This window comes from Eumetopias jubatus, unplaced genomic scaffold (genome assembly GCF_037043125.1).
Source record: "Eumetopias jubatus isolate StellerSeaLion01/CBP00866 unplaced genomic scaffold, mEumJub1_p1.0 scaffold_9, whole genome shotgun sequence".
Lineage (NCBI taxonomy): Eukaryota > Metazoa > Chordata > Mammalia > Carnivora > Otariidae > Eumetopias > Eumetopias jubatus.
The window spans coordinates 59,338,872-59,364,634 of NW_028274815.1; the positions used below are offsets into that span (position 1 = coordinate 59,338,872).

Sequence of the window (25,763 nt, forward strand, 5' to 3'; positions counted from 1 at the left end):
TGTTTCATGTATCCAAAAACCATTATTTTACCCTCAAATATGGTGCTCCTTCAGCCTTCCCTGTCTCACTGGCTGGCACCATCAGCCTCTATTTTCCAAGCTAAAAATCTGAAGTTTATCATAAACTTCTTTCACCTCTCCATCTGCCATGTGCATATTTCGCTACATTGGCTATCCCATCTCTATTCCACCATGACCTTGACCATGGTAAACATCACCAGTGTTCACCGATATCCAATTCTTTTTTTCTTTCTGGGCGTATTAGAAACGATACTTCCCATCCCACTTACAGTTAAGTGCAGCCATATGACTAGTATGGGTCAATGAGACATGAGTAAAAATTCACATCTTATTTGTGGGCCAAGGTAGTGAAAAGCCTTCTCAGTTCTCTTTACCTGAAACGCCCCTCTTCTCCTGTTGTGTTGAGTGCAGAGGTTTTTGTCTTGAAATGGTAGTGTCACCAAGTCAAAGAAGCCTGGCCAACTGCATGATTGAGAAATAACCTTCATGATAGGCCACTGAGATGGAGGAGGATCCTTTGTTACTGTAGTATGATCTATCATATCCTGACTAATACAATCACTGAGGCCTGCTGATTTTACTACATCATGTGCCTCTGCCTTCCAGTCCCTTTGCTCTAGCTCAAGACCTCACTATCTCCCACCAGAACGATTGGAAACTTAGAAAAATGGAAGCTGTCTCCAGGTTGGCACCCCTCAGACTCATCCTCCAAACAGACATCAGGGTGGTCTTTGTATAACTCAAATCCAGCCATGTATTTGAGCTACACTGTTTTATTGGCTCCCTATCACCAACATGATGAATATAGGCTGGTGACATGACAGATCTCCCTAGCCAGACTCATCTCCCATGTCTCTTCTTTCCATGCCTTATAACCAGCAATACTTAAATGTTTGTGATTTTCAGAATAATCCATGCTTTTTCATGCTTCTTTGCCTTCACTTACGCTGTTCCATTTATCCAAAACATTTTTTTTTAAAGTAGGGTACATGTGGGGCTTGAACTCACAACTCTGAGATCAAGACCTGAGCCAAAATCAAGAGTTGGAAACTTAACCGACTGAGCCACCCAGGTGCCCCAATCCAAAATATCTTTACACAGCCTTCATCCTCTTCTTTTCCTGGCTACTCCTTATTCTTCAAGACTAGGTTCTAATCACTTTTCAGCAAAGGTTGCCTGCTGGATTTACTTTCTCTCCACCACACTCCCACAGCATCATCTACACATCATTGACTACATTATATTACATCCCTTTATGGGTCTCCCTTTTGAGAGTAAAAGCTTAACAGGGTGGATACCTATCACATGGTAAATCCTCATTTGTAGGTTATGCAGAGATAATGAGATTCAGTGGTGATCTAGACACTCAGGCCTCATCTTTGGACACAGAATTCCAGGATGATGGGCTATGAAGTCAACTTGAGAATTCAATCTGAGAAATCATTCACTCTAGTGGGTATCTAGGTCTGGCAAGAGTAGGGGATGGAGGTCATGCCAAGCTTAACAAATGAATCAGGGATTATTAACCTAGACAAGTTTGGCTCAAGAACTGAAAGGACATTGCACTGAATGGGGACCATGAAGAAACACCACTTTGAGAATCTTGGTTAAGGTAGAAGCAGAGGAAAGACAGTGGGATCTGATATAACTTAACAAAATCATTGACACTTAACAGATTGGGCTTAGGCAGCAACCACATAGTTCTTGAATGACTACAATAATAAATGTAGTAGATTCTCACTATTTGTGGTGCAAAGTCCCTGGGAACACTGATGAGCAAATATGAAACCGTCGTTCCTAGAGAAAATGCATGGTTAGATACCTGTGAGCCTGTGGTCACATTTTCATTAACTGATTAATGCATAACTTTATTTTATGTATGTTCCTGTTAAAAGATGCTTTATTTCCTTATTTAATATATATTATGCATTTATTAACATTGAACTCATGGCCAAGAACACTCTAACTTATATCTCAATAAAGTTTATCTAACACACATTGTTTTCTAAAAGGTGCTTCTTTTGTGTAGAAAGCTTGGAAAGCACTTCAGGACTACACTTGGAAATCATTTTAAATAACAAAATCACCAATAAAAAGGCACAAAAATGTGGAAAATGTGGCATCAAATAGATTACAAAAAGACATTTGTTTATAGTATGGGAACTAAGCAAAAATAGTGTTACTTTGTTCAGCTTAGCTGGGAATGTGTATATCAGGTGACTCAAATTTTTCACTGCTCTGCCCATGTCCATGAATGACCAGGAAAGTGCCATGAGTATTGATTTGGGGATTACACATAAATTTTAGGAAGTAGGCGACTTCACCAATACAGAGCCCACAAATAATGAGAATCCACTGTAGTTACAATTTATTGAACACCTACCACCTGTCATTGAAAAAGGCACTTTACATATACACATATTGTCAAGTTTATCAGCTTTTCACTCTTCAAGTGAGATGACTCAGAGTTAACGATGGCACACATGTCCTTAGATCCATAGGCTCTCACCACTGGAAAAAGTAAACCTCGATAATAAAATTAATGTCATTCAGTTTTTACACTGAGCTTACATATACATTAACGGGGCTAGACACTTGGAAGAGGCTAGGCTTCTGCTTCTCTTGGAAATTTCTAACTCAATAGTCTGAGCTCTTATAGAAAACTTGGAAGGCTGTGCACATTTGGCAACAGAGCTATTGACTGATTATGCTTAAAGGCCTACAAGCTTGGGCGCCTGGGTGGCTCAGTTGGTTAAGCGACTGCCTTCGGCTCAGGTCATGATCCTGGAGTCCCGGGATCGAGTCCCGCATCGGGCTCCCTGCTCAGCAGGGAGTCTGCTTCTCCCTCTGACCCTCCGTGCTCTCATGCTATCTCTCATTCTCTCTCTCTCAAATAAATAAAATCTTAAAAAAAAAAAAAAAAAAAAAGACCTACAAGCTTGTGTACTAAGGTCTGAAGAGAATCTTTCTTATAGGAAAACATGACCAGCAGTTAAGAGCACACTCATCTTCCCAAGCAACATTAGGTGAAGCCAAAAATAGTCAAGTAAACAAATTCAGAGACAAATATGTCTTCCAGGCCATTGACTGACTGAATAGGAACCTGAGAAGTTAGCAAGCTTCAGAACATACCAACTTTTGAAGCTTCACACTTGCAAAATGATGGTCTTGGGCAGTCTGGGCATCCACAGTCTTCCTATCTGCTGCTTGCTTTCCATTTAGGTCAGTCTGGACTCTGTTCCAAACTACAGTGTGCTCATTCTTCCTTCTCATCTTTACTCTTACCACAGTGTCATTCTCTTCCCAACCAAATCACCCTTGACTGGCAAAGCACTGTTTAGTCCCACATCTTCCCTTCACCTCTTTTGGACCTCCTCATCCCTCTAGATCTTCCTTGTGTGGGGGAAGATGCGGACCACCCAGAATCTAGCCCACTTTCACTCCATCTGTAAAAGAGAAATACTAATAACTCCAATCTCGGAATTTAAGCCGGAGAACATGTGAATGTGTGCGGCACAGGGCCTGCCACTAAGTGGCTGCTCCACAACGTCCTGATTCTGAATCTGAATTATGGTTTTGATCTTGGTTCATATAAATTAACCTTTTGTTACCCCTCCTGAGGCAACTTTTATGAAGGAAATGATAATATCACAAGAGACAAGGCAACAGCAAGAAAGAACATGCTCTAGGGGAGTGACTTCCAGATTCTGAGTTTTATGGATGAGTGCAAGTATTTTGGGAACAGATATCATGTTGTTTAATATTTCCCTTTTGCCTAAAAATCTTCCTAATAACATTTTTACCTGATACAATAATTTTTACAAAAGAAACATATTATAAAGGGAAAAAGTAAGAAGAACATAATATTAGAAGTTCTGAAAATGAGTAAATTCAGCTTCAGGAAAAACTCACCCCATTGGCATATCCACTTACCTTTTTGTTTACTTATTGGTCCAATACTTATTACATGATATGCATCAGGAATTTTTCTATATGATGAGGTACAGTGGTAAACATGAAATAGGGAAGCTCTCTGTATTCATGGAACTTACTTTTTTTGGTATCAGAAAACAGATCTGAGAAAACTCATGACCCACCAGTACCAATCCAGTCACTGGATCACGTACTGGCTTTTGAGAGTGATCACATGAAAGGATCTAGTCACTGATATAAGGTCCAGTCCCTGCTTCTCAGCCCTCAAGGAGGGAGCAGGAAGGTGTCACAGTGTAGAGTGGGAGTGTAGAAGCAGAAAGGCAAAAGTAGCTGTCTGAGTCAGCATTTTCTGGGTCTGGGGCAGTGAGTGTACCAACCTGACAACTGGACCTCGGGCTGGATACTCTTTGCGAGTACAACCCCCATAAACAGAAATCTTTCTAGAAGTTATTTTTGACTGTGAAGGACAATGACATATATTTAGTCCAAAGAGATCTGAAATATAGGCCACCAGAGATTTCAAACAGTTGTCAAAGTGTGGAGATAAATCCTGAGAAGAGAGAGGTGGGGGTGAAAGCCTGGCTCTATTTGCGGAGTTCCTTAGTTTGTTTCTCACCAGGATTCAAAAGAAAAGAGCTGGATGTTGTGAAATTTGAGCTTTTACAAGTGCTATAGAAAACTTTTAACACTGTTAAACACTTGGAACACTCGGCCAACAAAAATAAGACATTTGCTCCTATTCTGAAATCCCAAATTAAACTAAGGTCAGAGTAACAATTGTGTTTCATTCTAGCATGCCTTAGTGAGAAATAGAAAGAGACTCCCCAGAGACCGATGAGCTCCCTGTAACATGCTGAACTGTTAGATCAGATAGAGAAGACATTATATATACACTTGACCTTTGAACAACAATGGGTTTGAACTGCACAGGTCCACCTATAAGTGGGTTTTTTCATAGTACTGTAAATGTATTTTCTTTTCCTTACAATTTTAGTAACATTTTCTTTTTTCTAGGTGCTTTATTATAAGAATACAGTATATAATATAACATACAAAATATGTATTAATCAATCATTTATGTTATTAGTAAGGCTTCTGGTCAACAGTAGGTTATTAGTAGTTAAGTTTTTGGAGAGTCAAAAGTTATACATGGATTTTTGACTGCACGGAGGGTTGGGACCCCAACCATGGTATTGCCCAAGGGTCAACTGTATATGTTGTGCTTTCTTTCTAAAAGTCACAATTAAGGGTGCCTGGGTGGCTCAGATGGTTAAGCGTCTGCTTTTGGCTCAGGTCATGATCCCAGGGTCCTGGGATGGAGTCCCGCATTGGGCTCCCTGCTAGGTAGGGAGCCTGCTTCTCCCTCTGCCTCTCTCTGTGTCTTACGAATAAATAAAATCTTAAAAAATAAATAAATAAAAGTCACAATTAAAGGAATGTAGCACCTAACATAAACCATCAGAACTTGTCACAATACTGTCCATAATGTAATACATTGAGAGTCTCACATGACAATCTCCCCAGTGTCTGGGCCTAAAATTTGTAAAATGGAGCTCCAGAGGAACTCTTCAGAGCTCTAATAAGTGTTTACTGAAAATGGGGGCACCTGGGTGGCTCAGTCGTTAAGTGTCTGCCTTCGCCTCAGGTGATGAGCCCGCATTGGGCTCCTTGCTCAGTGGGAAGCCTGATTCTCCCTTTCCCTCTGCCTGCCACCGCCCCCCCGATTGTGCTCTCTCTCTCTCTGTCAAATAAATAAATAAAAATCTTTAAAAATAAAAAAAAAGTGTTTACTGAAAACAATATATAAAAACCCAACTACCTTTTCCTGGGCCTCACTGTTGAGAGCTCTGCCCCGGCAGCATTACATAGCAAGGAAGAACGGAGCAGGAGGTGTGTGAGCACCAGCTTCCTGAACACAGTGGGAATAATACCAGAAAGAAAATGATCAAGAAACCATAAGCAGAAGGTTCTTCCTTGTCACAGCATTTTCGGATTAAAAATAAAAAGATTTACTAAAATTAGCCACAATGTAAAATCCTATAGCAGAAAGTTTTAAATAAGGCAAATGGCCTCAATGCTTCAGACAACTTTATCAACTTCATGCTATAAACCATAGCAAGCAAATTAATTATTCCCAGATGCTGGGGATGAAGAATGCTTGCTGAATTGTTTTGCTTCTCAAAATCTTCAGTATAAACACACATTCACAGGATTGCATTCCCTTTTTTTGGCTCCCAACATGCAAGTAATTATACAGTGTGCAGGATAATGTTGGATGAGCTCTCCTTTGAATACCAAGCAAGTTCTGGGTTCTGTCAGCCTTTTGGATACTATGTCCACAAACATTTTTCTCTGACAGACTTTAGTAACAACTTGTAAACAAATTGTTTCAAGTTCATAAAAAAAAAAAAAAGAGCTCAACAGCAGCACAAACCTCACTTCCAAATTATTCCAAACCCCTCAAGTGCTGAGGGGGCAAAATTAATCTCAAATATAATACAGCTCTTGTCTTGCATCAAGAACAGTTTTCCTGCAATCCTTATGGGGGAGGGTCATAAATTATATTGGTAGTCTTTATATTTTTATATTCTTTGCATTCTGCCAACATGTAAACAAAGAGAAAAAAACCCAAGTTGTGAATCAACTCTGAATTAAGAATATGTTTAGGATTAAGAAATAGATACTCTGATCATGGCCAGAACAATGTGAAGAAAGGGTCATTTTTCTGTTCCACCTCCAAATTTTCACAGGACAAATGAAATGTGCCTGGTGTTGGGTGAGTCAGGGAGAGTTTTTGGGTTTATCTGGGCCTTCATACTTCTTGAAGCAATTAAACTCGGTGGCTTTGTTCTGGGTCTTTATATAATAAGGCAAAGGTGTGCGTGTGTGTATGTGTGTGTGTGCAAAATGTGTGTGTGTGGATGGGAGCGATAAAGAAGGCGCGGGGAAAACCTCAGGAACTGTTAAAGAAAAAAAAAACACCACATTTTCTACAGAAGGAAAGAGAAATTCTGTCGTCCTGCCAAATGCAACACGAATGAGAGGGAAAGTTCAAGGAAAGTTGATATTTAAAAATAAATAAAAGGAAATTCAATGAGAAAACAATATGCAGGTCATGTCGAAGCTCAGAGAAAAATGCTCATTCAGAACTGGGCTGTCCTCCTGCTTTTTCTGAAGTGAGCAGCTGCTGGTTATTGAAACCAACCCACACAGTTGGGTCGTTGCCGCCATGGCAACACTCTGGCTTGTCTGTGCTGGAGGGGCCAAGGCACAATGGGGCAGTTCCAAGGCCCAGAAGCACTTCTGGCTGCAGATGAAGGAGGTTTTTTGTTTTTTATGTGTGTTGGGAGATTTGGATTCCTGGGTTTGTGGTTGGCTATAACTTTTCCAACCTATAATAAACCCTGACCTAAGGGGCAGATTTTCATGCAAATAGCAGCATGGAAGGAAAGCATCGAGGTGTTCAACAGGCAAATAACTTATTTTTAGTCTCATTATAAATTCTCTCTTACAAATCTCTAGCAAGCTCTGGGCATTTATACCTGGTCCCTTGTATTGCAACCTTAGGATGTTTTAGAAATAATGCTTACATTGCTTTTTATACTCGTAGTTTATAAGGCATGGCCCTAAAAGGGAAAACTATCATAGTTTTTTGAGTTGAAAAAGCTAATAATTAATTGAAGACTTTGAAATTAAAGATACAAACTACAGGGTTGCCTGGGTGGTTCAGTCCATTGAGCATCCAACTCTTGATTTTGGCTCAGGTTTATCTCAGGGTCATGAGTTCAAGCTCTGCGTGGAGCACCCTTTAAAAACCATCCATCCATCCAACCAACCAACCAACCAACCAACCAGAGATTATATATTACTATATGCAGAGCCTCAATAATTGGCACATTCAAGTACTGAACTCACCATCTTGGTTTCATTAGTACTACAAGCAAACAAATTTATCTACCAGCTAGTTATAAAGAAAATTGCAACATAATAACCTCATGATGTAACATAGTAAGTAATAGCATAGACTTTAGAGTCAAACTACCTGAGTTCCTATCCTGCCATTTATTTGCTGTTTAATCTCAGGCAAGTTACTTAAACTCTCTGTGACTCTATTTCCTCATCTGCAAAATGAGGATATGAGGAGTACTTACCTGGCAAAAATTGTTAAAGTTATTAAGTGCATTAATATTTCTAAAGTGCTCAGAACTGTATTTAGTTAATATATAAGTACTCAGAAGATAAATAAATAAATAAATAAAATTTTTAAAAAATTTAAAAGGACCTCTTTTAAGACTCTGGGAAATACTGCCTTTGGAATTTAGGACAGCACAGTGTATTTGTGTGCTTATGTCCCCGCTCAGGAAATGTTAGACTTCTTATTTATATCCATGGCTTTTAACTCACTTGGATCCATGCTTAAGACTCTGTGACCCTGATAAAGCAGCTTGTTTATGAATTTAGCCAATTTGTGTGTGTGTGTGTATGTGTGTGTGCATGCGCAGAGGGGAGTGTTTTGACAAATACATACTGGATCTTCTGATTCATTTGGAAATGCTTAAGTTTTGTTAAAAGCACAAAGCACAGTGCTTGCTAAACTGAGCAAGCATGAAATGCAGCCCTCAAAGTAGGAAACCTACGACTGGACCCACTTATTCTAGCAGCAGCCAAGTTACCTACTTTTTCCCAGCCTCACAGAGATGAAAAACCCAGTGCTTTTTCACCTCCATAAGAGGATGAGGTACATCATTCAATTCATTTTTTAAAAATTTTATTTTTGACAAATAAAAATTATATATATTTAAAGCATACAATATGATATTATGTACACAGATATAGTGAAATGATACTGCAATCAAACTAACATACCCATCACCTTCCATAGTTACCTTTTTTAGTGCGTGTGGTAGGAACACTTGAGACCTACTCTCTCAGCAAATTTCAAGTATACAAAACATTATTATTGACAATAGTCACCATGCTATATATTAGGTCTCCAGAACTTACTCATCTCATAAGGGAAGTTTCTATTTATACCTTTGATCAATATCTCCCCCCTGTCCCCATCCCCATTCTACTCTTTATTGCTATGAGTTGACCTTTTTTCTTTTTTCTTTTTTCTTTTTTTTTATATTCCACATATATGGAAGATCATGCAATATTCATCTTTGTGTGTCTGGCTTATTTCATTTAGCATAATGTTCTCCAGGTTCATCCATGTTGTCTCAAATTACATGATTTCTTGGGGCGCCTGGGTGGCTCAGTCGTTAAGCATCTGCCTTCGGCTCAGATCATGATCCCAGGGTCCTGGGATCAAGCCCCGCATCGGGCGGGCTGCCTGCTTCTCCCTCTCCCATTCCCCTTACTTATGTTCTCTCTCTCGCTGTGTCTCTGTCAAGTAAATAAAATCTTTAAAAAATATTACATGATTTCTTTCTTTCTAAAGGCTGAATATTATTCCATTATACATACCACATTTTCTTTATTCATTCATTCATATTACCTTGGCTATTGTGAATAATGCTGCAATAAGCATGGGAGTACAGATATCTTTTTGATAACCTGTTTTCACTTCCTTTGGCTACATACCCAGAAGTAGGATTGCTGGATCGTATGCTAGTTCTATTTTTCATTTTTGAACAATCTCCATACTGCTTTCCACAGTGACTAAACCAATTTATGTTCCCACCAACAGTGCACAAGGATTCCCTTTTCTTCATCTCCTTGCTAACACTTACCTCTTGTCTTTCTGATTCTAGCCTTTCTAACAGTGTGAGATGATATCTCACTGTGGTTTTGATTTGCATTTCCCTGATGATGAGTGGTGTTGAGCATCTTTTCTTGTGCTGTTGGCTTTCTGTATGTGTTCTTTGGAAAAATATTCTGGTCCTTTCCCCATTTTTTAATTGAGTTGTTTTGTTGTTGTTGTTTTACTCCTGAGTTGTGTGAGTTGCTTATACATTTTGGGTATTAATGAGGTGCATCATTCCTACCAGAGCCTGTTAAGGGTTTTCCACTTCATCCCAGAACTCTTACCCTGGGATTGAAGAGCCTACTCATGGGTTCAGATGCACAACTTTGATGCTGTCCATCCATCTTATGCCATGTAATTCCTTCTAAATTGTGGAACTGCACTATAGTGGGACCAAACCTAAAACTGGTCCTACGTACAATCTTGTTCTTCTGTTTACACTTTCATACTTACATGAGAGAGAACTACCTGTTAGGTATCCATAGTTGCTGAGTGTTTCTACAGATCTTGTTGGGATATATGGATGTTTTTCACACAAATATATTATTTCACCAGCCAGGGGATTTATACCTTTTGGAACCCAGTATATCTGAGGCTAAGGGCTTAGTATGTTAGCCAATGTTCTCAAATTAGGTCACATGCCTTCAGTTCTAAGTACAGGGACCAGAAGTCGTTCTGGGACCTCAAAGAAAGCAATTAATGCCTATTGCAGTTTGCAAAATGGAAGAACCTTATTTTCATAAAGTTTTTTCTCCTTTTACAACTGTTCCAAGTGGGGCTCCGTATCTGGAGATGTGGGTACACTTGAGCGTAGGGCTGAGTACTGAAAGGACAAGGACCAAAATGCACAAAATTCATTTAAAAAAGCAAGAAAAGTTTTTGGAGGCCAGAAGCAAACTTAGAGAAAGGCGGCGTTCCATAGTTGAAGGAAACAGAAGCTGCCACCTAGAAGAAATTCAGAGGGAGCTGAGGCTATGACCCTTTGAAAGGACACAGAATTGAGCAAATTGACTTTATTGTTTGAGGAAGTTTAAATGGAAACCTTAAAAAAAGCAGTCTCCTTTTTCTATATCCTACTCCAAGAACTGAAGTGATCTTAAATAAGAATGTTGGCTCTGGCAACATTTTGCTGTACTCCAAAGAAAAGGGAAATTATTAGGTCCGGGGAAAGCTGCCCTGGAATAACAGTCAGGAGACCTGAGCCCCAGTTTCACTCTAATCACTTGTCAATGTAGGACAGTTACTTTCCCTCTCAGAGATATTAATAACCATGGTGCTGGTGGTGGTAGTAGGAGCAGCAGCAGGTGCAGCAGGTGCAGCAGGAGCAGCAGCAGGGATAGGAGTAGCAGCAGGTGCAGCAGGTGCAGCAGCAGGGATAGGAGCAGCAGCAGGTGCAGCAGGTGCAGCAGGAGCAGCAGCAGGGATAGGAGTAGCAGCAGGTGCAGCAGGTGCAGCAGCAGGGGTAGGAGCAGCAGGGGTAGGAGCAGCAGGTGCAGCAAGTGCAGCAGCAGGGGTAGGAGCAGCAGGTGCAGCAGGTGCAGCAGGAGCAGCAGCAGGGGTAGGAGCAGCAGCAGGGGTAGGAGCAGCAGGTGCAGCAGGAGCAGCAGCAGGGGTCAGAGTAGCAGCAGCGGCAGCAGTCTAGTATTAGCAGTAGCAGCAACAGTAGTATTAGTAGCAGCGCAGCGGCGGCAGCAGCATAGCAATAGTAGTACCAGTAGCAGGAGTAGGAGTGGGAGTAGTAGCAGCAGTTTCCATTTATCAAAAGTCTCCTGTCAGGCACTTGAGTAGGAACTATACAAATATATTTTTTAAGCTCCAGGGTAACCTTCCAGTGTAGGTATTATTATCCCCATTGAACTATCGAGAAACTGGAGGATCAAACAGATTGAGTAATTTGCTTAAGGCCACTTTGCAAGTCAGTGAAAAATCTGGATTTTGAATCTGGAACAATCTGATTCCAAAGTCTTGTCCTTCTCTTGGGGCAGCGTTTCTCAAACTTGAATGTGCTCATGAGCACATAAGATGTTGGAGACCTTCAAACTGGAGATTCTGAAGCAATGGGTCTGCTGGGATGCCTAAGGTCCTGCATTTCTAATAAGCTTCCAGGGGACGCTGCTGGTTCGAGGAAGCAAGACCTTAGTTTACTCATCTGCAGCACAAAGGACTTTGATAAAATGAGTTTCAAGGTGCATTCCAGCTCTGAAATCCCAATATTCAGGGTATACTATAGTATTAAGAAACCACATCACACAGGAATGACTCTTAGCTGCATGAATTTTTAAACTGGTTTCAGATGAGATTCTGGCTGTGATTTATGTATCTTTCTGCAGCATCTCTGACAGGTAGGACCAGACACCCTCACTCAAACTACATTGTTGTTAAGCTTTAGACTGAGCTAAATCTTACCGAAAGAGTTCAAAGCACTTCTTTTCATAAGCATCTTTAAAGATTATAAATGTAAAAATAGTTTCTTATGAGAAGCTTAGATGGCAGGGTTTTTCTTTTTAATAACAGAAATGAGAAGTCTCCCAAACCATAATGGTAGCACAATCCATAAAAATATGTTAATGCCTCATCTTAAAGTCTTACAGAAATTGAGGTTTTCTGAGTTAACAAAATAGACTACATCACAGATGGTCCGAACGATAAAAGGAAACCAGCACACTAGTGCAACAAGACTAAAAGCACTGCTCTTAGCTGAGCATGCTGAAGGTCTTTCAGGAAGGAAATCTTTCTACATATAACTCTGTTCAGTGTTGAAGGAAAAATGGTTTTGATTGGCAAGGGCACTTCAAATGCTTTAGGCAAAGCTCAGGGCCATAAGATGTGCGAGTTTTATGAAGAAACCATTTCTATTCAAAATGGATGCCCTTATTAAGATGCATTTTCTTATCATCTTGTACCTAACACAGGATAATGGCATCAAGGAAAGTGATTTTTGCTCTCTCCTAAGAGCCATGGTCCAGATCACCAAGAGAGATGCCACGTCCTTTTCCTGAACTCAAAAAAGGGCAACGGCAGGAATAGGGCATAGTCCATAGTCTATGAGTCTCTGATGAAAAAGAATTTCCCAATGGTGAAGACTGCTAGAAACTCAAATCGGAACCCTTTATCGAGGGCTTTAGAAATCAGATATAAAGACATATCCATCTGGAGTGGCCTAAGTATATCTGTGTCTAAAGAAAGATACCTTTGAGATCAGGGAAGATTTGATTTTTTTTTATGGTCCTCAAGGGTGGTCCATATGTACTTAGCCAAATTTTAATTACCCATGGCAGTGATGTCAGACTTTTTAAAGAGTTAGAGCCACTCTTTTCTAAATAATTTCTTATGAAGAACCCCAAGATGTAAAATAGATAAATAGAGAGCTACTCCATTCAACGTTTGGAAAGAAGCATTGCCCTTAGCCCCCGCTTTGGCCACCATAGGTTGTGTTCCAGCTCCCTATTGCTGCTTAACAAACCACTTCAGAACTTAGTGGCTCAAAACAAAATTTCATGTGGGTTCATAGTTTTGTGGGTTGATGAGGCTCAGCTGGGAAGTTCTTGCTTGGGGACTCTCATGCTGTTACAGTCATGCAGTCCTCCGAAGGCTCTGCTGGGATGGACGTCTAAGATGACTCCCTAGCTCTTATGTCCAGAGCTTCAGTGCTCCTTGGCTTCTTTCTGTCTCCACGTAGCCTCTCACCCTCAGGGTCTTTCCGTGTGGTTCGGGTTCTCCTACGGTGGTTTCAGGGTAGTCACACTTCTTACACAGGAGCTGGCTTCTAGGAGGCAAGATTTGAAACTGCCAGGCCAATTAATGGCAAGGCCCAGAGCTGGACAACAAGACTGCCACTGTATTGTATTGTCAGAGCAATCATGGGGCCTTCCCAGATTCAAGGGGGTTAGAGAAATAGTGACCTCCTGATGGGAAAGTAGCAATGTCACACTGTAGAAGAACATGTCGGATAGGACATATTGTTGCAGCCATCTTTGGAAAATGCCATCTGCCATAGCTAATAGGCACTCTGGTAATAAGGATCTGAGATGATATGGAGAATGGAAATTTACAAATAATCTTAGCATCCTTTTTTTTAGTAGAGTTGATACATAATGTTATATTAGTTTCAGTGTACAACACAGTGATTTAACAACTTTGTACCTTATGCTGTGCTCACCACTAGTGTAGCTACCATCTGTCACCGTACCGCACTATTACAGTACCATCAACTGTAGTCCCTGGGCTGTACCTTGTATTCGATCTTAAGGTCTTCTTAAAAATCCCTTCTTCTTAGAGATTTTAATTGTGATCTTGTGCAAAGTTGAGAATAGTAAGTTTGGTTTTATTTTTGGACCTTCTTTACTGGCAGAGATATTAATGTTACATCCTATTTGGAAAGTGCAATAAGTTGCTATTACTTGCGGAGAGAGGTATGGGTTAGAGGAGGTAAGGATACAAATGGTGTTAAACCATAGCCAAATCCTCCCCCTTACCATTTTCCATATCACAGAAAGTGACAAGAACAGACACACCGTGGCCCCAGAACACTCAGGTTAGAGAGACAGACAGAAAACTGCAGCAACCTGTAGCCATTCTGGCTAATCAGTAAAGTAGGCAGCCAGCATTCTGCAGAGCATCTTGAAAGAAAGCAAACCTTCTACAGAAAACAACTAGTAAAAACCGCACTTTGAGGAATACGTAAGCAAAGCCTATAAATCTGACACTAGAAATAAGGGTCCTGCAAAGAGAAGTGGATTCCCAGCCCAGGAAGCTGAGACAAGAGGATTTCCAGAGCCTAGAAGAAACAAAATAGTTACTGGGCCACACTAATTAGGAGTTTCCCCTACTTCCCCATTACTGGGGGGAAAGGGAAATAGCAGAATCCATAATAAATGATGTGTTAAGTGCAAAATATTCATTATCTACGACAAAACACTTAAATGTTAAAATTCTCATTTCAGAATGAAGATTCAGTTATTCACAACAAATCCAATGGTTGCCTTCCTAAATTCCAAAATTAAAGTGCCCTTCTGGGTTTTAGTTATTTAGTACCGGAACTGAAGGCACAGTAGTTGCATATTATGGCCAAAATTCTTGTGCCCAAAATGGAAAAAATCTTTCACAATTATTCCTTCCCAAGGTTTATCTATGTCTGGATGTGGCATGTGTTGCATTAACCTGTCCACAAAGATGGTGGAAAAAGAGTCCAGCATGGTCTGAGACTCAGTTTGGGTTCTATGAAATAGAGCTCCAGCTGGAGCAACTAGTTTGAACCTATCTGAAGGCCAAGTATGAATTAGAAAAGCAGGTTCAACATATTTTATTACCTAGGGAAATGACCTCCTAGAAATTGCTCAATTTACTGTTAGCAGTCTTCTATTGTCAGGGCAGGATTTTTAGAGAATTGTTCTCAAAAAGATGACGTCTAGTCAGTCTTGGTGAAATTACATTGTAAGCATGGCCTGATTCTAAGCTTTTAAAAAGAACTCCAATAGTCATGAAATACTGTTTGTTTGTGTGTGTGTGTATGTGTGTGTGTCTGTGGAGGGGGCAGTTGGTGGTGAACTATTGGTGAGAAGGGTATCAGTGGTGCCCAAGAGAAGAAGGAAGAAAACTGTTGAGCTTTGAAAAACAATCCCCAGGAGTATTTTTTTTTTTTTTAATTTCTGGTATGTAGGAGTTTTACACATAAAACTTATTTTAGGGGCGCACCTGGGTGGCACAATTGGTTCAGCATCAGACTCGTGGTTTCAGCTCAGGTCATGATCTCATGGTTGTGAGCTCAGCACGGATTCTGCTGGGGATTCTCTTTCCCTCTCCATCTGCCCCTCCCACTCGTGCTCACTCTCTCTCTCTTTCAAATAAATAAATAAATCTTTAAAAAAAAAAAACACCTTATTTTTCAATTTGATACCAGTCTTCTATGATGAATTTATTGCAACATGAGTCTTCTTGGTCAGTCTTCTGTCTCCTCTCCAGTTTTTCTCACTAACCTCTACCTTACCAGGTAAGGTAAGTAAGTACCAAGTAAGGTAACTACCAACTCCCAGTGCATCCTGAAGGTATGTGGAATGACACTCACTTCCTCAAATATTGTATACTCTTTTACAACTTTATGTCTCTGTGCCTTGAGTGTCTTGTCTTTTTTTTTCTTCTTCTTTTGATAACCAGGCAAACATTTACTATTCATCCTTTAAACTCAAATATCTCCACCCCTATGAAGTCTTGCCTCACGTTAAAACTTATCCCTAACTCCCTGCCAGGGGTAATTGACCATTCTTTTTACTTAAGTGTCTGTTTCCTTCTACTAGGAAGTAAGCACCCTGGGGGCAACTCCCTGGATCCTTTTAAAGGCCTAGGATGTCAGTGTTTCATTCAGTTTTTTAAGAGTTATCAGTTCCTTCCAATAAATTCCACTTTTGTGCTCAAAGTTAGCCAAAGGAAATTTCTATTATGTATAATCACAGAACCCTAATGGTGGCAGAAATACACTGAAACTGAACCAATTGTCTGAGTGGAAGAGACTCAGGAAGCTTAGAGCACAGAGAAAGGAACCCTTCAGAGGAGGGTGGGCCTCCTCTGGTAACTCCCTGAGGCCGGGCACTAGAAAGATATTCTCCATTGTGGGTCAAGGATAATTCTTCAGACCTCATCATGACTGGAGAATATTGCCCAAATCATCCTTCACTTTTCTCTCTGATTCCATGCTTACTAGCCAACCTTATAATCACAAATTCAATTCTCAGGGTATTATGAGATCAGGAAGGAAGTAACTTTGGTAACTGGAAGGGAATATTCCCCAATGTAAGTGAATAACATCTGTAAGTGAATAACATTATGTGACCATCTTGACAGTTTGGACAGCCCAAATCAGTTGTCTCGGTCTGATGAATTACAGAGCCCAGCAAAACTGAGTTTCTCAACCTGTAAGACCAAGACTAGCCTGAGGTGACCTCACCTAGGTGGTGCCACCCTTTGAGGCTTAACTGGGACTCCACTGTTTCTCCAGATTATATTCCTCCTTCCTACCATACCTCATTTCATGACAATAATCAATAGTACAGGAATGGTGGGTAAATCTCCAAGGTCCACATTCTTTGCTCTATGTAGGTTTACACAGTAAGTAAAATCTAATTAATTCTAGTCATCAGCTATAAGCAGAAAGGTTAAGTGAGCAAGGTTTAGTTACCCCTTTGAATGATAAAAGGATTTGTTAAGAAATTGATGCTGGAAAGCAAGAGTTCTCTGTTTTTTTCTGTGACACATAAGAATGCTGTTGGCATGAGCAACACAGCCCCACGTGCTGTTCCTGGCTGCAGTTCCACGTGGAGTTCCTGGCTGCCCCTCCCACTCGTGCTCACTCTCTGTAGCCCCACCCTTGCTTTTCTCTCAAGAAAGCATTTTGAGATGCAAATGTATGACCATGATATTACCATGATAACCTTACATCATCTCTGGCTTATTATTAAAAGTTAGTCATTTGCAATCTTTCATGCTTCTTCTATGATCGGTATTAGGCTGCTTGCAACACATCAGTGTGTCCTGTTGAGGCCTGCTGATGTAAATATTAAAGGGAGAAAGTTTAAGCTAATTATTAACTAAGTTGTTTATAAAAATGTTTTAGTGTTTGTAGAAGTAACATGCCAATTTCACTCTTTCTTGTCAGTTCCAGCAGGAGGGACAGAACCACAATTTGGTAGTAGGGAGACCTTCAACCGAAGTAACCATGTACACTGGAAACCAAGAAATCACCTGTATTATCTAGAAGTTATTGGCCTCGTGCTCATCTCGCAAATTCAGGCAGGCCTTCCCCATTAGATTAATTAAACATGATTTTACTGAATATGAATAGTGTTGAGAAAGCTTAAGTCACTTGACACAGATGCTCTTTTCATTCTGAGATTCTTGATTTAGATCCTTCACATCCACAGTGCCTTAATCCCTGGCTGCAGGTTCTTCAGGCCACTTGGGGGTTTATCTAGTACTTGACCTGCAATTTTTACCTCTGGAATGATAGCTCTATCTGTAGAACTTGCAAAGGCAAGTGATACTTAACGAAAGGTCATAATGAAATATTCTTCTTTTTTTTTTTTTTAAAGATTTTATTTATTTATTTGACAGAGAGAGACACAGCGAGAGAGAGAACACAAGCAGGGGGAGTGGGAGAGGGAGAAGCAGCCTTCCCATGGAGCAGGGAGCCCAATGCGGGGCTCGTTCCCAGGACCTTGGGATCATGACCTGAGCCGAAGGCGACGCTTAACGACTGAGCCACCCAGGCGCCCCATGAAATATTTTTCATGTCAAGGTCACACAACCCATTGAATGAGGCCCTATGTTTTAGAGTCATAAGCTGTGCTGTTTATGCCTTGCACTGCTGGTCTGGGTACTGCAGAGTCTTTTAAAAAACATAGCCATGGGGCACCTGGGTGGCTCAGTTGTTAAGCGTCTCCCTTCGGCTCAGGTCATGATCCCAGGGTCTTGGGATCGAGCCCCAAAGCGGGCTCCCTGCTGCACGGGAAGCCTGCTTCTTCCTCTCCCACTCCCCCTGCTTGTGTTCCCTCTCTCCCTATCTCTCTCTGTCTGCCAAATAAATAAATAAATAAATAAAATCTTAAAACAACAACAACAACAACAAAAAAAACCGCAGCGTGAGCCTGTCCTGCATGCGTGGAATTGCCTAGGAACAGAGCAGATGAATTAAAGATGGCACAGCTCCCTTTGCTTAACACTTCCTATTTTTCAGGGGTTTGTTTTGCAACTTTAATATTATTAATCTACACAACCTTTTACTTTTCATTCAGAATTTATATCAGAATCAAGCTAATAAATTAAAGATGAGTCAGTTCATTGTTGGGTGGTTTAACATAGACCTAGTATGTTAATCCTGATGTGCTTGTTACTAGGGTTTTAAAATTTTTATTATTATTATTTTTCTGCCTCGTAGCTGTGTTTAGGCAGCAGCAATAAATCAGAACAAAGGAATGAAGGTATTGGGGCTTTAGGGAAAACATGTATTAGAAAAAATTGGTTTGGCACTAAGGGCTGTATTGCATTAAGATGGATTTTAGAGATACAGAGGTAAGAGAATGTAGACAAATAAATTGTATAAATAATCTGAGAAATAGCAAGTCTGTACAGACCCCAAGTAACCCTGTGAGCTACTATCAACAGGACTGCCTAATTCCTGTTCAAACAGACCAAACAGGTACACTCTACTTAAATAAATAGCCAGGAGAAATGGGCACACGGCTAATGCTAAGGAAAGTGGGAGGAACAGATAAAGCTCTTTAGAATTGCCCAAAGGATTGGAATAATAGAAGTCAGGGAAGGAGTCTGACATAGCATCTTCTTCTGTGAATAGGGCTTTATTGCCACTCGAGGCACTGATATTTGCAAACACGTGCTAAGACAACCAGAAACTGGGAGCCTCACAGTGAAACTCAGGCCTGAGAACGCAGTTCTCTGCAGTAGGGCATTCAAATCGGCAGCCTGAATGCAGAGGGGACAGGAAGGAGCATTTAGATAAGGCCGAGCAGGGGAATAAAAGAAACTACGATGTGGAAGGTGGGGTTGGTAGGAAGTAGATAGGACGAGTCCAGGCTCCCCCACCCCCCGCCCGGAGGAAGTGCAAGGAAGCCAGGAAGTGCAGAAAGAATAGGAGGAACAAAAGGGACTTTTCCTAGTAGCCTGAATGGTACCTGAACTAAGAGACCCAAATGTTCTGGAACAGATTTTATTCTCAACTAAAGCATAAAAGCTCTGTAGATATGGAGACACAGCTTGTTTAAAGCAAATTCATTTGCTTTTGTGGCTCACATATATCTGTTCTGTCTCTAGTTCTTTAACCTAAGTTGGTCCAGGCATACATCACTGTGCAGGGAGCAGATCTGGTCCCCATTTTAAACTTTGATATTTGCCCAGATCCCTTTTCTATTTGTTCACTGGACCAGCTATTCTCTGTCCCAGCATCCCATCTCCTGGATCTGCTGCAGGGCTCCACACTGAGCCCCTCCACTGCACCTTACTGACCTTCCTTTATCTTATCCTTTTTTATCCGGCCTCCCTCCACTTCCCCAGTAAGGTATATGTGACAGGATGTGACTGCCAAACTACTGTCAATTATCTCCAAAGTAATAGCAATCATAATAATAACAACCATGCTATCCTATATGGCCTGGCTGAGTTTTGTACACACTCATACAAAACGGGTATGTTTTCGGGTATATTTCTCTGACTTCATGGATTTGCAGTAGCTGAGAGTCCCAACGCAGGTAGAGGTATGACCACTTTCTCCATTCCCTTCCTTCCCTTCTTTTTCAAACAAGAATAATACATGGACCCTGATGTCAAGGGACTTACAAACTACTCTAAATGATTAAATATAAATGTTGAAAGTTCAACAGGAAAGAAGTAATTGTTGGGGGGAAAACCAGTAAGGGGCAAAGTCACAAATCAGCACATGGTTACTTGGCAAATGAAAGGGTACTAATTGGTACAAAAATTCAAAAGCAGGAGAGAAAGATAACTTTGAGCTGTCAAGGTCTGGGGGACCTGCTGGGCGTATCTGTCAGGGAAAGTTGAAGGTTTAGACTTGAGCTCTTGTGGAATCTCCACGGCTCTAGTGGAGGCAGGGATAAACATTTCAGAGTTTGGGTACCAATGAGCAGCTGGCAAGAAAGGACATGGACAGATAAATCTCACCCTTCACACTGAACTTTGACTGCAATCTTTTATATATATTCCTGTGAAGACATAGGTATCTCTATGATCTTGGTGCACCTAAAACTTGACAATATGTTTCTTGGGAAAGCCTGTGAAATGTGAATTGACGTGAAAATTCCATCTGCCGGTCAGCATACACAGCCTAAGAATTTTTTGCTCTTCCACCAGCCTAAAGCTAAAACCAGGCTATTTTCACTCTTTGGTTAGCTGAATTCATCTTAATACTGCACTGTCAGTATTTTATTTATTTGTCTGGATGCCACATTTCCACTCCCAAATCTCTCTTGCATAAATGATTTACTATTTGTTCCTAAAGCTGAAGATTTTATGCCTTGTCTCTTTTTTCTGATAAGAGGATATTGCAGCAGCTTTCCTTTTATGTTGCTGATGGTTTTTATTTTGTTAATTCAAAGTTCAGCAGAGTAACTAGTTTAGTACGGCACAAAAAACCAAGAGGTTCAGCCCACAAAATGACAAGACAGGAAATCTTCACTGGCCCATTATCACATAGAACCCTGTTGAATTTGCTTTCCTAAAAAGTAAGTTAGTAAAGTGTGGTTCTTAAAATAGGTTTTACATTTTCTTAACTCTCTAAACTAAGCATATTTAACTACAGGACACTTAAGGTCCTTAAGATAAAATTATGAAAAAGCAGTTTTACAATGGAAACCCATAAACCTTGAACATAAAAAAAAAAAAATGGAAGAAAAAGGGAACAATTCTTTCTGAGTGTACTCTTATTAGGTCTTCACATAGAAATGTAGAGTGCTCTACATTTAAGACAGGGATTACATGGTTTACATTTTTTCCCCCCAATTTCTTTGAAGGCAGCACTTGGGATGTTAATTTATAATAAGAAAATTATATATGCCATAGTTCTTTATGGTGGTGGTCATTACACTAAGCTAAAAGATTTAAAATAAAAACATCAAAAAATAAAATTAATCACAAAATTAATTCATCAGGTCAGTACTGAACTCCTGTCTAAACTCTAATTTTACAAAATGCAAATCAGTAGAAAGTATTCTGCAAGCTGCAAGCAGAGACCTGACTCACAGAAGCTACCGAGACTCCCAATTTTCCTCCCTTGGGATTTGAGGGCTAAATTGGTTATAGAACCCCACAGGGCTCTGAGAACGCTTCACAGTTTCTTGAATTGCTTTAGTCTTTCTAGCCTGTGGACCCTGGAAAGCAACAAACACACTATGTTCAGGACAACTGATGAGAAATAAAAAAGAATCAACCGAGGGGTTGGGTACCCATGGAGTCTGTACATTAAATGCAAGGACAGGGTGCCTGGGTGGCTCAGTCAGTTAAGCGGCTGCCTTCAGCTCAGGTCATGATCCCAGGGTCCTAGGATGGAATCCCGCATCGGGCTCCTTGCTCAGCGGAGAGCCTGCTTCTCCCTCTGCCTGCCACTCCCCCTGCTTATGCTCTCTCTCTCTCTCACTCTCTCTATGTCAAATAAATAAATAAAATCTTTTAAATAAATAAATAAATAAATAAATAATAAATAAATGCAAGGACAGGAAGTAGCAAACACCTGCTGGAATGTTTTTGTGATGCTATGTAAACAAATTTCTCCAGTTTTAATTGGTTACATTTCTCTTCAGGAACTTTGGTTATATTTAGGTTTGGTGCTTTTTCACTCTCAGAAAATTATAGAATAATTCACAATCTAAAATAAAATGCCCACAATTCATTATATCAAAAATGATATGCAATGTATTAAGAAAAAAAGGCATGTATTTGAAATTCTAATGAATAAATATAGTCTTTTCATTTACTAACATGTGAATAGTTAAATTTAAAGCTAAATAAAGTGTACACTTGAGTACATCTCTCTAAAAAACTTGCAGATCAAGTCAACGAAAACAAATGAGGATATAGAGAATTGATTAACACAGTTACAAATTAAACCTTATAGATATATAGGACTTTATACCAAATAAACAGAAAATAAATATATTTTTTCCAAATGCCTATGGAACTATTAAAAAAAGTGGTCACATTTTAGGCCACAAAAACAGTTCCCATAACATTTCTGAAGTTGAAACCACAGACATTACATTCTCTGACCATATTGCAATACACACACCAAACACACCATAGCCCTGAGTCCAACCATTTGGAAATTTTAAAATAGGCTTCTCAGTGAACCCTTGGATTAACAAGAAAGAAACATGATGAAATAATAGAACCTTTGGAAATGAATGACGACAGCTTCACATATCAAAAGCTATGAAAGTCAGAGATGTGATATGAGAGGCTGCTGTTGAGAACTTTGACGAAAGAGCAAGATAACCATTAGTCAAGAAGTGCCGTGGCCTCTAGAAACTAGGAACAACCTTTAAAGCACAGCCAAAAAACAAATGGGGACCTTAGTCCTACAAACACAAGGAACGGAATTCTGCAACAATATGAGTGAGCACCAAACACATTCTCTCCCCTAGAGCCTCCAGAAAGGAATGCAGCCCTACATATTTAACTCAGTGAGACCAGTGTCAAGACTTCTACCTACAGAACGGCAAAATAGTAAATTTGTGCTGTGTTAAACCAATGCATTTGTGGTGATTTATTATGGTAACAATAGGAAACGAATACAGATTCACTACCTGGAATTGAGGGACTGTTGTGACACCACCCAACTGTGTGGAAGAGGCTTTGGATTCGGGCAGTAGACAGAAGCTGGAAGAATGTTGGGAAGCAAGACAGAAAAAAGTCTAGATTGCATTGAATCAAATTTTAGTAGAAATATGTGCTTTGAGAAATTGTACCCCGCAGTTATATGGAAAGCAGAATTTATAAATGATGAAATTGGACATTTAGCTGAGATTTCCAAGCAAATGTTGAAGGTGCAAATTGGTTTCCTCTTGTTGGTTACAGTAAAACGGGAGAGGAAGGAGATAGATTGAGTAAGCGACTGTTAAGCAAACAGTATCCAGGAGTTGATGATTTGGGAAATTCTCCGCCTATCCAGATTAGAAAAGACACTAAAATTAAGAGATTCGCTGTCAGGGAGGTGTACTCTAGAGAAAAAACTGAGGGTATGGCTGGACAAACTTTTGCTGATACCTCAGAAAAATCAAAGGTCAGAGTATTCAGTCACACAAAAGTTTCTTTGAAGAGATTAGGATGTAACTCACAGATCCCCTCAAGCAAACCAAAGAGCTTCTAGGAAGCCTTAGACTGTCCCTCAGACATCACAGCAAAATCCAAAAATAGAGATGGAATTACCTAGAAAAGATCTGTGGATGAGCCTATTATCTAATAGAGTAATCCCTGTGGCATACATGGGAGACCCACAAAGTTCTTGAGAATTTTATATCAGCAGAAACACTGTCAGCTTGGACCAAAAGAGACAGAGAGAGCATGAAAAGAAAGGAGGATGTGAGATTCTCACTATTCTACAAGCAGGAAACAGGCTGATAAAATCACACAGCTGCAAACACGTATTTCTTTCATGAAAAAGAAAGAATGACTCATCCCATGCACCAGAGAGGATTATTCCAGACCTTGAAACTTAATGGAGTTTCCCCAGCTGGATTTTGAAATTGCTTGGAACCAGTAACTTATTCTTTTTTAACCTCCTTCCATTTTCTCCCTTTTTGAACTGGAATATGTTAAGTGTTATCCTAAGCTTGTCCTACCAGTGTATTTTAAGAACAGATAACTTGTTTTCTAGTTTCACAGGTCCACAGATGGAGGGAAATTGTGCCCTAGGATGGATTATACCCTGAGTCTCACTCATACCTGATTTAGATTATGAGAAATAGAAAACTAATACAAGATGTAAGGAAAATGTAATAAAATACACAATTAAAAATTATCTTTTTACTTAGCAGGCATTCAACAGACTTTCTTATACGCTCACTTATTCAAAGCATTGTACTTAAATATAAAGTTATTTATTTATAGGTAGTAGTTACTACTACGATTTTTAAAGATCAGTATAAATGCAAATCCAAAAATTACCATCTTTATGGAGTTTCATTTTCTTTTCAGAATAAAAATGAGGATCTCAATAATCTTTTCCCATAAAAAGATTATGCTGCAATCTCATATTTTACTGAAGTTATTCTTATCACCAATTAGCACCAAGCAATGTATATATAAATTTTAGTATAGTATAGTCTCATAAGACCTTAGGGAGGTAAAATGAATTTAACAATATTATCCCATTTTATAGATGGGAAAATGGATACTACTTGGTGGAGAAAAAAGCTTGCTTAAGGAAACATGCAAATTAGTGACTCACTGTCAGGAGTAGAACATGTTATTGAGTTTGAGCTTTTGCCTAGTATACCAATTACTGCCATATTTTTCTCTTGTGATCTTGATTAAAATTGTGACCAGTCCTCAATCTCAGGGAATGTGTGCTAATATCTTTTCCTCTAATTAGGCATTAAAATAATACAATTTTAGAGTTGAATGGTGAAAAACTAAAAGCTTTCCCTTTAACATTAAGAACAAGGGAAAGATGCTCCCTCTTACCACTTCTATTCAGCATAGTACTGGAAATGCTAGTCAGAGCAATCAGGAAGAAAAAGAAATATGAGGATCCAATAGGAAAGGAAGAAGTAACATTATCTCCATTTTCAGATGACACAATCTTTAGAAAACCTAAAGATTACACACAAAAACCTGCTGGAACTAATAACTGAATTCAGCAAAGTTTCAGGATACAAAATCTACACACAAAAATTGGTTGCATTTCAACACATGAACAATGAATAGTCTGAAAAGGAAATTAAGAAAACAATCTCATTTATAATAGCATCAAAATGAATAAAATACTTAGGGGTAAACTTCACCAGAAGAGGTGAAAGACTTGTACACTGAAAACTGCAAAATATTGCTGAAAGAAACTGAAGAAAAAATAAATGGAAAGACATTCCCTATTTGTGGACTGGAAGACTTAATATTACTAAAATGTCCAAATTACATAAAGCAATCTACAGAGTCAATGTAATCTGTCAAAGTCCCAACAATATTTTTTGCATAAGTAGAAAAATACATGCTAAAATTCATATGTAATCTCAAGGGACCCCAAATAGTCAAAACAATCTTAAGAAAAAAAAAAAACAAAGCTGGAGGCCTCAAACGTTCTGATTTTAAAACATATTGCAAAGCTGCAGTAATCAAAACAGTATGGTACTGGCATAAAAACAGAGGTAAGCCAGTGGAACAGAATAGAAAACCCAGAAATAAGCCCTCATGTATATGGTCAAATAATCTTTGATGATGGTGCCATGGCTACACAATGGGGAAAGGATACTCTCTTCAAATTGTGCTGGGAAAACTGGACAGCCACAGGCAAAATAATGAAGCTGGATGCTTACCTTACATCATATAT

At 39.6% G+C, this 25,763-nt stretch overlaps 1 protein-coding gene across 10 annotated transcripts in view; it reads right to left on the reverse strand.

The window, feature by feature from the left end:
* The window catches only part of EHBP1 (EH domain binding protein 1), a 709,442-nt gene that overhangs the window by 365,363 nt on the left and 318,316 nt on the right, over positions 1–25,763 (reverse strand). The gene's annotated exons all lie outside the window — the stretch shown is intronic.